Below are 16,595 nucleotides of genomic sequence, written 5' to 3'. Positions count from 1 at the left end.
ACCGGGGCATGAACCCTTGTCCCCTGCATCGGCAGGCGGACTCTCAACCACTGCGCCAGCAGGGAAGCCCTGCTCTTTTTAGTTATATGTTTTTTTTTCCCCCTTGGAAGTATTTGGGGAATAAAAAGTCAGTCTAGTTTTAAGTGGTTCACTTTGTGATTCTTTATTACGGTCAGTTACGGCAGATGAGCAGTGAATGTGTCACTTTAAGAAGAAAATCTTCTTAACCTTGCAGGGGTGAATCAGGTGTGAAATGCTCTGATACATTCAGAGGGATCCTTTTGTAGATTTATGCTATAAAATTGAAAAACATTTTACACACTGAAGTCTGACGCAGGCTCTAGTTCAATAAAATCTACAAACATTGCTTCTCTTTCCTTTTGAGAAAAAGAAACACTATAGATCATTATTTTCCTAGAATAAAATGAAGAACTTTTAACATCCATCAATATAATGAGGTATTCTTGAATTGATTCAAGCCATATAGGCTCCTAAAGGCACTGTCATTTCCAGAAAAAAAAATTGTCAGTGTGTGTAATTTTGTTCCTCTATTTTTTCCTCATATATTTGAATTAGAAAGCTTTTTTTTAAAATCACACATGCAACTCTGTAGTAATTCCTAAGTGACGATGGATAGCAGGTGTGTAATTATAAATTAGTATCAGCTGGATAAGAAGAGGTACTTTTTAAAATGCAAAACATCTGCCATTAGCGTAAGGTTGCTCTGAGCCTCTGCGCTCTCTAGCCCTGTCTCTAACGGGAGATAAAATAATGAAAACTACTTGGCTCAACTGCTGGTAAAACTCTTCCTGTTTGTGCCACACTTGGAAAAAGACTCTTGGGACTAAAAGTGGAATCCTTCCTATTGATTGGCTGGTTAAATAGAGGACTATTAGCTTCAGACAGGCTAGATTGATTACACAGCAGCAGCGAGAAAGCCGAGACTCAGAGCTGAGTGAGCGTCAGGGTGAGAAGGAGAGAGCGGGGAACGCAGGGTTCGGGGTGGGGGAGGGCAGCAGGGCTCGTTCCGTCGCATCCCTGTGTGACCGCTGGTGCCCCTCGCCTGGCTCCACAGCTCCCTCAGTCAACAATTTACTGAGGTGCCTTTTCTTTTACAAGAGGATGTCAGCTCCGAGCCCCAGCAAGGAGTAACAGACTTCACCTTGGATTTGTTCACCTACTCCTGCTTCATTAAAGAGGATTTTGGAAAGAAAACCCCAATCAAGTCTCTTTCCAGCCCCGCTTTGTTCCAGAATTGAACAGAAACAGTTTCCTGTTCCGGGTAAGAAAATTAAATTTTTATATCTGGGTGTCTTTTTAGTCCTACACGGTAAAATACAGCAGAACTCTGCATGCTTTAAAAACTGAGTTTGCAGTGATGTATTAAAGTTAATACAATACACAGGCACGTGGATTTAGAAATGTGTTAATGCATATTTTTTGTTGGTTTTATAAGATCATGAGATTATAAGTTATGAGCAGATAGTCTGCATGAAGAAGAGAAATAAGCAGAGTCCACACTAAAAAGAGCATTTCTGGTGACAACCTTGAAATATGTTCACATATATGGTTCTTAGCTGTTAAACAACTTTGAAAAATAATAGTAAAGCCTGAAAGGACCATTACTGAATTAAATGTCTACTATTACATTTCATGCAGACATAGAAGCTACTAGGTGCTTTTCAGTGATTGTCAGTGGTGATTTTTTTTTTTCCCCAAATGTCTTTTGATTGCAGTCTTAACTCTTCAACATAAACATCATGTGTCTTAAATGACGTGACATTAGACTGCCATCTTATTATGGCTAAGTTATTGATAACTAGCGTTTGGTCTTAAGTACAGAGCTAAGCAAAGAAATATAACCCTGGAGATGTTTAGCTAGTGCTTAGAGCTGCAGTTCCCTCCGTTCCCTCAATGATTTAAGTGTCAGTGATGGTGTATGCTGGTAAAGTGCCTGGGAGTATATATAGGAACGTTGCACGTATTAAATTTTCTGCTGGGAATGGGGATTTTTTTTCATGATTGTAAGGAAAGTGATAGGATTGAATAGGAATAATGGGTTGGGACAATGCAGTACTGATGTAGTTGGTTAACCTTAGGTTTATAGGTCACAAATGTCAACTGCTAAAGAGATGGCATTGTACTATGAGACAAAAAGGATTTTTTTCATCCTTTCTAGAATTAAATTGGTTTGTGAGATTTTTTTGATGGCAGTTTATTTGCTTTTGGATCAATGAAGTGTGAGATATTTTATCCCAAGAGCTGTTCTGATTGTCCTTTCAAGTGAAGTTCCCTGAGTTACTCCTCTAATAGGAACCAAGCTTCCATCTGTGATGAGTCCTCAAAACTTTTCAATGTGTTATACAGTGTTTCAAATGAGAATGTGTTGGCCAACACTCTTGGGAGCCAATGTAACTGAAGTTCTGCATATTACATACTCTGAATGGCAGTATTTTTATGTGTTTCACCCTGTCTGGTATTTTAAACATAACTACATATTTGAAGAGCACAATTTTTCATGATATCTATTTTGTCTTCCAAATGTGAAATAATATTTTCATGTTTTGTAATTAAATATTATAGCTACCTAGATATTTCTATGTATAATAGCTATATCAGAAGGGAATGATTGTACCATTATTATACATTTTTTAAACTGCAGTTCGACAAAAGGAATAGAAATGTGGATTAGAGAATACTGGATTTTTAAACTTTGAGTTGAGTCCTCTGAAAAGAATATACACCTTTTTTTGGGTATTATGTTTGAGAAACTAATGCCAAACTATGGACTGAGGAAAGTGGCAGGCACTGTAGACAGTACATTTATGTATATATTAGCACTATTGTATCGAATCCACATACAGCCTTTGTCTTAAATCAGTTTTAATCTTGTTTAATTATTGCTTTGTATATTATATTATGCTAACTTTTTGTGCAAATTATCCAAAATAGTGTTTTAATCCTTCCATTTTATTGTTTATGCAAATAATATGAGATTTCAACAAAGGATATACTTAAGTTTTAGCGAATTTGGTAATTTCTATATTTAATACACAAAATTATTTAAAATTCCGTAACTTTTGTTGCAACAATATTAGTGTCAGAGCTATTTATACAGTACATTTTCCTTATAGCAGTTATTTATGGGTTCTGTTGAGGTATACACAATAAAGAAAACTAATTCTTAATTGCATTGTATGATTTTATGAGACAGTTAATACTTTAGCATGGACAGATGTAAATCTCCATACTTAATTTTTTCCCATGAATGGGCATATTTTTCCTTTAAAAAGACTTTTTAAATAATTTCTTAATATATGTACCTCTTGTACTTAGGCACTCTTCTTAGCTTACCCTCAGTACCACTTTGATTCTCTCTTTTTGTTATCTTACATATTCTGTAGTTACTCCTGTGAGGGATTCCCTATATTCTTAATAGAAATGGTATTATGATTGGGAAAAAAAAGCAAGTTATTTTTTAAAAAATTATTTCACACTTCCCAACTATGTAATTAATATGGCTCCTGCATTCCTGATCAGTGCTTCTCAGCAAACATGACTGAGGAAGACACATGTCCTAGCAGTCATGTATATAAACTTCAGTCTGAGTCTGAAATCCAGCAGTTTACTTAGTCAGTTCAGCTTAGGAACCTTCACTATTCTATGCAATTTTGAGAGGGCTCCATTTGACATTTTATTCAACTTTCCATTCATTTCCATAGTATCAGGTGTCTTCCAGCCATAGTGAACCAACAAGAACTGAGAAAGTACAACCTATTTTGTTTTTGTAGATATCTGAACCGTTAGGGGGCTCTTTCTTCCTATGTTATACTCAGCAGACCACTGTGAGAGGTTCTACTGCTTTCTTAAAGTGTTTCCCTGTTTTTAAAATGTTGAGTGCTGCTTGAAGTAGGTTTCTCCTATTCCCCACAAAAGAAACATTTCAGATCAATAAGAATTCTTTATTTTCACAGGAAAGTGAATTTATCTTGTGCTCTCTACATTTTTTCTCTTTCAAATATTCTTGTATATGAGGTTTAATTTTTGAAAATAACAGAGGCTTCAAATATTAAAGTGACAGATTTTAAGCAAATATAAAGATTATATGTTATGCAGCTAGCATATGAAATGTTCACATAAGGAAAAAACTAAAGGGAAGACACTTGTTTTACAATTGTCTGCAAATATCTGTGAACCACATAGACAGAATGAGTGACTCTGGGCTTACATGCAGTTTGCTTTCAGGAGAAGAGAACGGCAGGCATCTAAGAGAATATTACTTGTTCTCTGCAAAAATAGACATGGAAGAATTGAAAATAATAGGACGGTGTCACTATCCATACATATGTGTCCAAATATATATAGGAACTGTATTTTTAAATATGCCCCCCCCAAATTCTTCATCGCACTGTATGAAGTTTTCATACATATACACAGAGGGTGATGTGAGGGCTGATTATGGGGGTAAGTGTGTTTCCTGTATCACTTCTAAAAGCCATGCATATTGAATTACACTGCAGACTTTCTTGATAAATGGAAACACACCCCTCCATCTCCAAAACAGCTAAAGATGTCCCCTGACTGCATTTCTTATTTGGGGATTAGTCAACACTTAATGATATCTCTGTGCAAAAGTAATCTATTTAGTAGGTCTGGGCTTTTCATCATATGATGGCAACTCCTGGGAATGAGAAAGAAGTGACATACACTTTCTGAGAGAGATTTATTTTGGGAAGTGAGGGAAGGGGAGGGATTCTGGGCAATGAATAATGGAATTCCAATCCTTTATTGAACATTCATTGACTTATTAGGGTAGAAGAATAGTTGCTTAAATAAAATGGGAAGATGGAAGTGGTACAGTCATTTCCTTTACTGGTGTTTTGAAAGTAAACATGTCAGCGTTTTATTCTTTATCTGAAAATATACATACCTTGAAAGGAGTGAATTTTGAATGTGACTAGTATAGTATACATAGTTGTGTGGTAACCATTCCAAGTATATCTGGAATAGGCTGGTATATGGTCTAATGCAGTTCTTTCTCACAAAATTATATTTTGTTTATGTGAATTATTGAGTAATAAAGCTTGAGTGGGAATCCTACTGCTACCATTCAATGTAATCAGTATGAAAACGATTTTAAGAAATTAAAATTTTTTCTTCTAAAAATAGGTTGTCTTTTATGTTAAAGTAGGACAATGTTGGAGACAGAGAAAAGAGCTAAATTTGAAATAAGACAAAGAAATGAAAATGCAGTGACTGTACTTGATTTTTTTTTATATTGCAAAATTTTACCCAGAACTAAGAGATAAATATAACTATGCAAGTTAAATATTCATGTTTTTTATTTAATGGTAAAGAGGTAAAAATACCACTGAAATGTAACTTTCTATACCTCACATGATATGAGGACAGATCTCTATAGAGGTGTGAAGAGTAGAAAAATCAGTACCTGGTATGGATAACTACTAATATGGTGGCCTAATATTAGACTTTCAAAGGAAGCAAGATAGCTTATTCCTATTGAGTTTAATCTAATGGATTGAGATAGATAATATAAATAATTAGAAAGCATGCATCTGTTTATACTTGTTTTGTTGCTATTACCAATGAACTGAATTGCTGTGTGTGTATATGATTGGGTGAAAATATCTGTGTGGATATATGGGTATAGTTTTTACAGAGTTTGAATAACATAAAAATATAATCACCTTTACTATGTGACATGATTTGTGTTCTATAGCTTCCATTTTCCACTTTCATAAGTTTTCTGCACCGTATTCAAATCCCACCCCCACCCCCGGCCCCACTGGTACACACACATAAATGGCCAATATGATTACCTCTAGCTATGTTATATTAGAATTTGCTTAGGTATAACCTTAGATTGATCCATGTTGTTTCTCTTCTAATGGGCGTTGTTTCACGTCCATTAGAACTGTGTCTTGAATCAGGTAACTGAATCCTTAAATCTTGTTGTTTACCAAATTCCAATTACCCTAAATTGTAAATAAGAAGATTTTGCCACAGGGTTACTGAGAATAATGGAAGATAATGTATTATAGGTTTAGGTAGAAATAAGAGGGAGCTTTATTACTTGTCTAAAGGACATACAAATACCACTTATATTAAGTAATTCATTCTAACCTGTGATTGGCAGAAAAAGAAAGTGGGAGAAGATGCAGTAGCAAAACATAGCATATAACGAGTAGCATTTTAGGGCAGACATGGCAAATGGGTTTCAAACATCTATAAGATATGCATTTTTTAAATAAATAGTTAAATTTTTAGATTAGTTTGCACTTACTGAAAAATAAGACGAAATGACATAGACTTCCCATATACTCCCTCACTTCCATCTCCCTGCTACCCTACTAGTTTCCTCCCCCAACCTGGCTAGTTCTCCTGTTATTAATATCTGACATTTTCAAGATACATTTGTTATGACAAATGATAGGATATTATTGACTAAAGTCCATAGTTTACATTAGAGTTCAGTCTTTGTATGTACATTCTATGGGTTACGACAAATGCATAATGCATATATCCACCAGAGAGTTACATGAACAAAAGTTCCACTGCCCTAAAGTTTCCGTGTGCTCCACCTATTTATGTCTCCCTCCCTCCCTCCCTCTGAACCTCTGATCTTTTTACTGTCTGCATAGTTTTGTCTTTACGAGAATGTCATATAGTTGGAATCATACAGTGTGCAGTCTTTTCAGATTGTCTTGTTTCACTTAGCAATATGCATTTTAAGTTTGTTTATGTCTTTTGGAAACTTGACCTCATTTCTTTTTATTGCTGAACAATATTCCATTTAATAGATCAATCACAGATTTTTTTTTTAATCCATTTATCTACTGAGGGACATCTTGGTTGCTTCCAAGTTTTGGAAATTCTGATTAAAGTTGCCATAAACATTCAGGGAAAGGTTTCTTGTGTGGATGTAACTTTTCAATTAACTGGGTAAAAACAACGTATGTGATTTCTTATTCATATAATAAGAGTGTGTTTAGTTTTAAAAGAAGCTGTCAAACTATCTTCCAAAATGACTGTATCATTTGCCTTCCCATCAGCAATGAATGAAAGTTCCTGTTGCTCCACATCCTCCCTAGAATTTGGTGTTGTCGGTAGTTTGGATTTCAGTCATTCTTATAGGTATATACTATATCTCATTGTTGTTTTCTACATATACTTTTGCTTGGTAATAATCTGCTGTGCCATGTTGAGAATAAGTCCAAGGGACATCATGGATCTTCAGGAAACATGTCCGTAATCAATTGGACAGGGTGTGTGTTTGGTGAGGAGGGGGTCATCCATTATTTGTAACTCACATTCATTCTTCACAATTTAGGGCTCTGGTGGAATGAGTGTATAAATTAGAGCAATCAAATAATTCAATCCTGCATTTGTCAGTAATCAGATAATAATTTTCTATTTTTCAAGCACTGTGATTGAATCAAGGGACATAAAAACCCATAAAGTTTAGTAGCTATTATCACTTAGACTTTGTTGTATGTCAAAAACCTCACAACTATAACAGCATCCAATCTGATTTCCTTTTGTCAAGCTTCTTGTTTCTTTGCCTTTCCATATTGTTACTTCTAGCCATATTTCTACTGTGGGTAGAAATGTCTGGCTTCATATTATTTATGAGAGAAAAAAGAAAATCCTCAGGCAGATTGACATTTTTCATAATCTGGCCCTGACCAGTTTCTGATATCATTGGTCATCACTCTGAGCTCAAGCTCAGCTATATTTTCCCTTTCCCCAAAGTACTTTCTCTCAGCTTTCAACTTTTGCTTAGGATAGTCTTCCTGATTTGATTTGCTTTCCTTACATTCTCTACTAATTCAAATATTACCAAACTTTCTATAAATCCTTATTAAGAATTTCTCTACTATTAATCACATAAGGCCTTGCATTGTTAACTAGATACATTGTTAAGAAAGATACATTGGGCTTCCCTGGTGGCGCAGTGGTTGAGAGTCCGCCTGCTGATGCAGGGGACACGGGTTCATGCCCCGGTTCGGGAAAGATACATTGATTGTATCTTTATTACATCCTTCTATGCAAACTATATGATTAAGAAAAAGAAAGATAATCCTTTGTATTTATTTTTTGCAGTCCTTAAAGTGCAATGTTCATACTACTTATTAATGCCTATTTGTTGAAGGAATATATCAAAACATTCTTATTAGTATAAACTTTGTAAATGATTTTTGAAAATTTTGTCATGTCTCCAATACCCTTGCCTTTTTTCCCCTTTTTCTTTTGGTTTAAAAAAAAGAAGGGCATTCCAGTTGGTGGAAAGGTCTCGTCTGCTAATCCTTATATGAAAGTAGGTACCTATAAAACTTGTACTCACACCACTTAGCTGCCTTGCTCCTGCTTTTCTGTCTACCTATTGGAACAACATGCAGTTGTATTATGGTAGCTATGCAACTGTGTATATGTCTCGTACAGATAAAAACTTCTATGGATGAATATAGGGTCATTATACAGTGTGTATTATCGGATACCAGAAAACAAAATTTCAGCTATTTGCTAAAAGAAAGCAATCTAAGGCAGAGAGTACAAGGTAGAGATTTGTTTATGCTCTCTTTTGGGGCACTGATTTTAATTTAAAATATATTGAAAGGAGAGCCAAGCAATTGAACTAGTTTGTTAACATGCTAATAAAATTTTGGAAGGTCTCTTGAAACAGTGCACAGATCAAGGTCTATCAAACATAAAAAAATGCTGGTCTCTGAAGATGTTTACAGGTCCGGCAAAAGAACAGATAGGAAAAAGTATTTAAAATGCCATTGTCTTCTGTGTGTGTGGATATGTGTCTTGGCATATTTACTTCTTGTAAATTAACTTATATTCTGAAATGTGCTTTTCTGACATTCATTTAATAATTTATATGTGATTTTAATGTTCCTTTTCATAACGTTTAGTTGTTGGCTGGTAGAGGTACTCAGGGTATCATTTCTACCATCTAGTCATCGAATGCTTCTGTCATAAATCAATACAACTTTTTAACTTCTTGGTTTGGAACTGGAGAACTCACCAATTCTTTGCCAAGAATACCCCTTGATAAACTGTTCCTTAAATCTACTGAGGACAGAACACTTTGACCGAACAACAAAATCACCACCAAGAAAGGACACTAGAGGGTTTTTTTTAGAACAAATTTCTGAAGGCCAATTTTGAAATTCATCTGATAGAAGGAAAGAGAGAAACGAGCTGAATTTCAAATTCAGGTCTTTCCATCTCTGAAGCACATTTTAAAAACACTATGTTTATATTATTGCCTCTCTTACTCTACAGACTTGAGAAATGTTTTTCTGTGGCATTTTTGTTTTGTTTTGAATATCTGTAAGCCTGAGTTTCATCCGCTTTATAAGAAGGAAGATAATGCTATTAACCTTATAGAGATGATCCAAGGGTTCAATAAAAATCATATGGGTAGAAAGCTTAGAAGACTGACTACCATAATCACAGGCATAAAAACAACAGCAGGATTGATATACATTAAATGCTTCTGAATCTACCGTGCTTGAAAATGGATTTAAAATGCCTTCTTACTATCATTCATTCAGTCATTCAAGAAACATTGTTGGGATGCTAATAGGCATGAAAATTTATTCTTAACTAGTCGAGTGGCTATAAAGATGAATAAAGAATATATTAGGCATTCCCCATGTGGAAGACAAGGAATAAAATCATGTCAGTAATGAAACTATTGTTCTTATAGCTTCAGATGTGACCCCCCCCACCCCGCCCCATCCTCCAATGTGGAGGTAGAGGCTGTTGAAACAACATTTTTTCTTTTCCAGCTTTGCTTCCCATCAGGTTCACTAAGGAAGTACTAGAGGGAGTTGGAAGGCAGGAAAAGGCAAGAAAATCTCTTCCTTCCCTTTCTGTTCGCTGCCTTTGTCCGCTTCGCCTCGCACTGCTCTTCACCTCAGTATGGCAGGTTGACTCAACCAGCATTTGCTTCCTGTTTCCTGCTGCTCCCAGTTCCCACAGACCTGGTTTCACTGTGACCCGCTCAGTGGGGGACCAGGAACCAGGCAGGCAGACCCCTTCCACTCGCCGCAGGGGGCCCCTTCTCCATCTTTTAGGTTCTTATATCTTTAATAAATAGCTATCCTTGAGAAAACAAAATATTTCAAAGTCCTTTGCTTTTTTAAAAATAAGGTGGGAAAAATACTTCAAGACAGAGAGTGTAAATTAAAGGTTTGCTCATATCACTTTTTAAAAAAAAAAAAATTTATTTATTTTTGGCTGTGCTGGGTCTTCGTTTCTGTGCGAGGGCTTTCTCCAGTTGCGGCAAGCGGGGGCCATTCTTCATCGCGGTGCGCGGGCCTCTCACTGTGGCGGCCTCTCCCGTTGTGGAGCACAGGCTCCAGACGCGCAGGCTCAGTAGTTGTGGCTCACGGACCTAGTTGCTCCGTGGCATGTAGGATCCTCCCAGACCAGGGCTTGAACCCGTGTCCCTTGCATTGGCAGGCAGACTCTCAACCACTGCGCCACCAGGGAAGCCCCATATCACTTTTTAAAAAACATTTATTTGAATCTGAAAGATCATAGAAAAAGAACCAAGAAATTCTCCTTTGTTCCCCCAGCCTTAAGAGTGGTAGCTGCTTCCAGCATTTACTATCTCTTTCTTAACTCACTGTTTTCTTCTTGTATTTTCAGTCTTCCAAGGAACATATTAACTTCCTGTTAACATAACTATTATGATTTCTGTTCTCCTGAATCAACACTGACTAAATAAAGAGCTGATACTAGAAGTTGATACCAGAAGAGTTGAAAATAGTTATGGAATAGGATAACAATGTTAGGTCCAGGAATGTGGTTTGATCATGTCCTTGGCCATGGCATGATACTGAACTATTTGCTAATGGTAAATAGGATACTAGAAACCTATAGCATGCTGTGACTTACCAAATAACCAAACATCTTTACTTATGATGAAGGGCCTTCTGAAGCAAAGTTCCAGAAGCCAAGTCGTAACTGATCTTCACTGTTTGGTGGTGATTACAAGAGTATAAGATGGAATACTTGTTTTAGTACTTGAGAGCTTACAGATAAACAAACAAAACAAACATACCATGCAAAAAAGCTCCTGGCTTTAAATTATTAGTTCATAATGCAAGAAAGTCAGGAAGCTTCTAAAGCCTTCTGAGTGGGTTTGGATTAAGCTGATAAACATGAAACTCTTGAGTTTCTCTAAGCCTCTCTCTTTAGCAAAGAAATAAAATGCCTTTCTCTCGCTTGAAGATCCCACAATAATCCACCTGATAGACTTGCCAGGCAAAAGTTGTTTACTTTCCTCAAGATTCAACTTCCCCCTTATTATCTCCTGACCCATAATTAGAGTCAGAGCTTTCTAGAGTTCAGCATGTTCTCTCAAAGGATACATAGAAAAATCTGACCTAGGAGGACCTAACTTACACTTCAAAATAATTGCAAGATTTGCTAATTGATACCAGCAAAAAGCTAGGGACTACATCAGGTACTGTATTCTAAGAAAAATAAAGAATGACAAAATATAACAGTGGATTGTGCTGGATTTATTGATATGAATGTACCTAACAGGGATTCTATACTTAATAGATATTGCACATATGAAAGTAGCACTAAGAGTTATTCCGTAGGTTGATTGGTGACCTAAATTCAAGGAAGTTGAAATGCCATACCTTATTGTCATAACATAAAAGAAAGACTGCAAAAGCTTAGAGAGACAGGAGTGTTAGAGCAGGTTTATTATGTGCAAGCTGGCTCCCTCCTTTCTTCCACATCACTCCCATCTAGAGGACTTAGAGGATACTCTCTTCATAAAGGCAGTGAGAAAAATCAATAAGAGGTGAGGATACCAGACATTTCAAGTACCACTTAAAGAGTTTTGTGGTACTAGCCACAGCAGTTCAGACATGAGGGTGGGAGGGGTCACCATTGATTCTTCATCTGTCACCACTGAGATGAGTTCCCAGATAGGAGTGTATAAGATGGAGAGAATCCAGAGGCATAGAGGCCAAGGAGATAACTGCCAAGGCTGAGATGATGCACATAACAAATAGCAGGAAGAAATTACTAATCAGGATATTTTTACCTTCAGGGATCTTTGCTGTTGGCCAGTTGATCTTGCTGTTCCTAAAACAGTATTGGATGTATACAATAACAACAACACATTTTATGTCTGTATCCAGAAATGTGACTTAAATTTGTACAGTGGAGAAGCCTAGCCTCTCACTCAGTTCCCTAAACAAGGCCACTTCATGTATCTGGAACAGCTTGATTGACAGGGATGGTGGGTTCCCTTGAGTAAAGACCAGCCACACTGTATCAAGTATATATTGTAAACTTCCCTCCATACCTACTTCAAAAAAAGCCTATGGCCACTTACTAGGGTGACCATACAAAGAAGAGTAGAAAATATCAATCCCTGGAAAGTTACTTTCTGGCTGTGCAGTGTTGCTGGTTTCTCGTGACCCCCAATACATGGTGATCTACCGAAGTAAGAGATTATGGTGGTCAGATGATATATGAAGTTGTGAACTACATTTGAATCACAGTGGGCTCAGCTGTTCTGTTAACACACTCTGTCATTATTTCCCTGATTTCTGAAAGTATACTTAATATAAAAATAATTTGCTGGGCTTCCCTGGTGGCACAGTGGTTGAGAGTCCGCCTGCCGATGCAGGGGACACGGGTTCGTGCCCCGGTCCGGGAAGATCGCACATGCCGCGGAGCGGCTGGGCCCGTGAGCCGTGGCCGCTGAGCCTGCGCGTCTGGAGCCTGTGCTCCGCAACGGGAGAGGCCACAACAGTGAGAGGCCTGCGCACCGCAAATAAAATAAAATAAATGCTGATGGCAACATTTCTGACCCTTAAAGTGACAATATTATGTAGGGAAGAGGCAAGTGAAATTTTGGGGGAATTTTCTCCTCTCAAAATGGCAAACATAATAGCATGTAATAATGGCTAAACAAAAATTTTTCTAATGCAAGATGCTTTGCAAAATGTGAGAGACAATAAAGAAGAAATCAGTTACTTTTTCTTTTTTTTCACTCAGTCTGCAAAGGGGTTCCAGAGAACTTGATGTTTCAGTTGTCTCTAAAATGGTGATAAAAATGCCTGAAAGAACTGGAGGAAAAGGGGGGATGTTCAGAGTGACCATGGAGGGTTGGGAAAAGTGCAGGTAGCCCAGCTTGGTTGGGATGTAGGGTCTTTATGAGGATGCAGGGGCTATTGGTCCTGGACAAATAGGCAAACCGATTACGAAAGTATATTATATATGACATTAAGGGATATAAACTGCGTGGAGAAGCCTTTAAATATTTTCAGTTCACAGGATAATATGATCTAATTTGCCCCAAAATTATAAGTTGTTATCTTAAATGTTAATAATAATAGAATACATGTGCTCTGGGTTCTTTCTCCAATTGGAGAATATGGGGCAAACATATTGGATATAGGCCTCTCTACTAGCTTTTTCATTTCCAGTTGCAACCTGAGTTAGGTTGCATTTTGTTTTGGCTAATAACAGGAGTTTAAGGAGTTCTGTTGGGACCACTACTGTACTAGATCTAATATAAATAAATGAATCGCCTAAAGCAGTAGGACTTGTTCAACATATCAGTGTTTTATGCATGCTAAGCACACTTTAGCTCTGTCACAAACAGCTGTTCAATTTAAGCTTGTGACTGGGTATCTGAACTGCAGCAGCAAAAGATCGTCAAACCCAGTGGACACTTATTACAAAACTATTCACTGGCATTTAAATAGTTTCCTTTTTCAGTGTTATTTATTTATTTTTTAAAAGTTGAACTTATTGTCAATAATTAAATGGAGGAATATTAAAGAGACATTCAAGACCTGGCTATGTATACACGCAGAAATTATAAAAGAACATAGCTATTCTGTTAAAGATTAAAACAGTGCTCCAAAATGCTGATCAAACAAGGAAAAGTGTGTCTAGAATATTTTAACTTGTAACTTTTAGACTCTGTTAACGTGTTGAAAGGATACCTTCATATATATGGCGTCACAAACTTAACATGAGAAACACTCCCTGCTGATACCACTGTGCTTTCCCCCATTCTATCCCGACCCCTATTTTCCACCTGGATGGTACTGGGAAAATAAAAACATAGTTTAGTTGTTGTAGAGTCACATGCATTTTTGCTCTCATGCTAGAGTCCTGTGCTAATGATCAACTCACAGTAAATTCAGATCTCTTGCCACTTTTGGAGTTATGTTTTCCATGTGTTGTAAAAAGAATATTCTAAGTTAATTAGTAGATTATGGTAAAAACTTTTTCTACTCAAGGTATGATCCATGTACCAGTAGACCTGACATTAACTAGGAGCTTGTTAGAAATGGCAGAAATACACTAGAGTCAGCTGAACTAGCATCTGCATTTTAACAGTATCCCCAGGTGATTTACAGACATACTAAAGAATGAGAAGTACTAACCAAATTAGTTATTCTATGATTTAAACCTAATTGTAGTATTTTTATTGGATGGTACTAGTATGCCTTTGAATATTTTTGTACAAAGTATTCTGAGTTAACTGAATCTTTGGTAACCATTCCTCTCTATATTTCATATTATTAAAATGTTAATTAATAACCCTGTTTTACATTTTCCTTAATAACTGAGGTACATAAGGCTGCTCTAAAGTGTTTCCTCACATATTCCCCCACTCCCATCCTAGGAAGATTCCTCAGGAATTATTGAAAAATGACAGCTATATGCTTGCTCCTTGTCCCCAAGCAATTTTAAAACTCTTGATACTGATTCCTCTTTCTCCTTTCAAAAGCTTATTACAACTATTAACTCTTATGAGTGAAAAATCATTTCCCACCAAATTCCTTTACCCTTCGGATTGGTGAATGTTCAAAGTAGGTCACCTATTTTCTTTTGTATTATAGGTTTTTTTGTTGTTATTTGTTTTTTGCGGTACGCGGGCCTCTCACTGTTGTGGCCTCTCCCGCTGCGGAACACAGGCTCCGGACGCGCAGGCTCAGCGGCCATGGCTCAGGGGCCCAGCCGCTCCGCGGCATGTGGGATCTTCCCGGACCGGGGCACGAACCCGTGTCCCCTGCATCGGCAGGTGGACTCTCAACCACTGCGCTACCAGGGAAGCCCTGTATTATAGTTTTTATAAGGCTATGTCTTCTATTAATTTTCTAACACCTAAATTTTTATCACAAAACCTTCGCATATTGTTGTAAAAATCATTGCATCCCCTTGTGTGTATAAGAGGCAACTTGATTTGAGACTTGTGGTATAAGTGTTAACATAGTATCATAGAATTCATATTTTCCAGTATAAAATTCAGGAAGTCATTTTGTTTTAGACTTTTTGATAACTGAAAAGATTAACAATTAAGATATTACAGTATAAGAATGACTAAATGGGTTATATGTATAATCTTGTTCAACTGTGAACCTGGAATTACTTACATTAAGGGAATTGTCTTTTACTACGATATATACATATATATTCTTTCCATTTAAATCCTTTCTGCTCCACCTATTCACCCCTCCCACCCCTCTATTCATGGCAACCGCTAATCTTTTTATGGTCTCCATAGTAAAAAGTGAAAAGGTGATTAGTGAAAAGGTAATTAGTGAAAAGGTAATTTTCATAGTGAAAAGGTAATTTTCAAAAATGTCACAAAGTTGGAATCATATAGTAGTTAACCTTTTCATATTGGCTTCTGTCACTTAGCAGTATGCATTGGAGATTCCTCCATATCTTTTCAAAGCTTGGTAGTCCATTTCTTTTTGCACTGAATGATTCCATTTTCTGGATATATCACAATTTATTTATCCATTCACCTACTGAAGGACCTCTGTGTTTTCCAAGTGTTGATAATTATGAATAAATTTGCTATAAACATCCCGGTACAGGTTTATATGTAAATATACGTTTCCAACTCATTTGCTGGATTGTATGGTAAGAGTAGTTTAGTTTTTTAAGAACCCTCGAAACTGTCTTCCAAAGTGGCTGTCCCATTCTGCTTTGCCACCATCAACAGATGAGAGTTTGTGTTGCTCCAGATCCTTTCCAGCATTTGGTATTTTCAGTGTTCTGGATTTTGGCCTTTCTAATAGGTGTGTAGTGGTATCTTGTTTTAATTTGCAATTCCATAATGACATATGACGTGGACCATCTTTTCATATGCTTATTTTCCATCTGTATATCTTCTTTGGTGAGGTGTCTGTTCGAGTCTTTGGCCCACTTTTTAATCAGGTTGTTTTCTAAGTGTTGAGTTTTTAACACTTCTTTGTATAGTTTAGATAACAATCCTTTATCAGATGTGTCTTTCGTCAACATTTTCTCCCAAGCTGTGGCTTGTTTTTCAATTCTCTTTATACTGAATATAATTTTAGAATTTACTTTTCAATTCATTCACCTACTTGAAAAACATTCACTGTATACTTTTGACCACAATATAACTGAATCCATCCCAAACTTAGTCTAATGGAAGGGTCTAAGATTTTTAAAAACTCAGCTTTAACTGAAAGAGTTGTCCTGAAGATCAGGCCGTTTCTAACTGGGGGAATCTATCGAGGATACTTGTTGAAAAGAAG

The 16,595-nt window shown here is 36.7% G+C and overlaps 1 protein-coding gene across 1 annotated transcript in view; it reads left to right on the top strand.

The window, feature by feature from the left end:
• The first annotated feature begins 1,076 nt into the window (after positions 1 to 1,076).
• CDH18 (cadherin 18) overlaps positions 1,077 to 16,595 on the top strand; it is a 1,040,565-nt gene continuing 1,025,046 nt past the window's right edge. The window contains exon 1 of the mRNA XM_060295678.1: positions 1,077 to 1,282. The gene's annotated coding sequence lies outside the window, so the exon portion shown is untranslated. The remainder of the gene's footprint in view (positions 1,283 to 16,595) is intronic.

Source organism: Globicephala melas, chromosome 3 (assembly GCF_963455315.2).
Source record: "Globicephala melas chromosome 3, mGloMel1.2, whole genome shotgun sequence".
NCBI classification, from domain to species: Eukaryota; Metazoa; Chordata; class Mammalia; order Artiodactyla; family Delphinidae; genus Globicephala; species Globicephala melas.
Note: the sequence above shows the minus strand (reverse complement) of the source record. Positions and strands in the feature narration are given on the sequence as shown.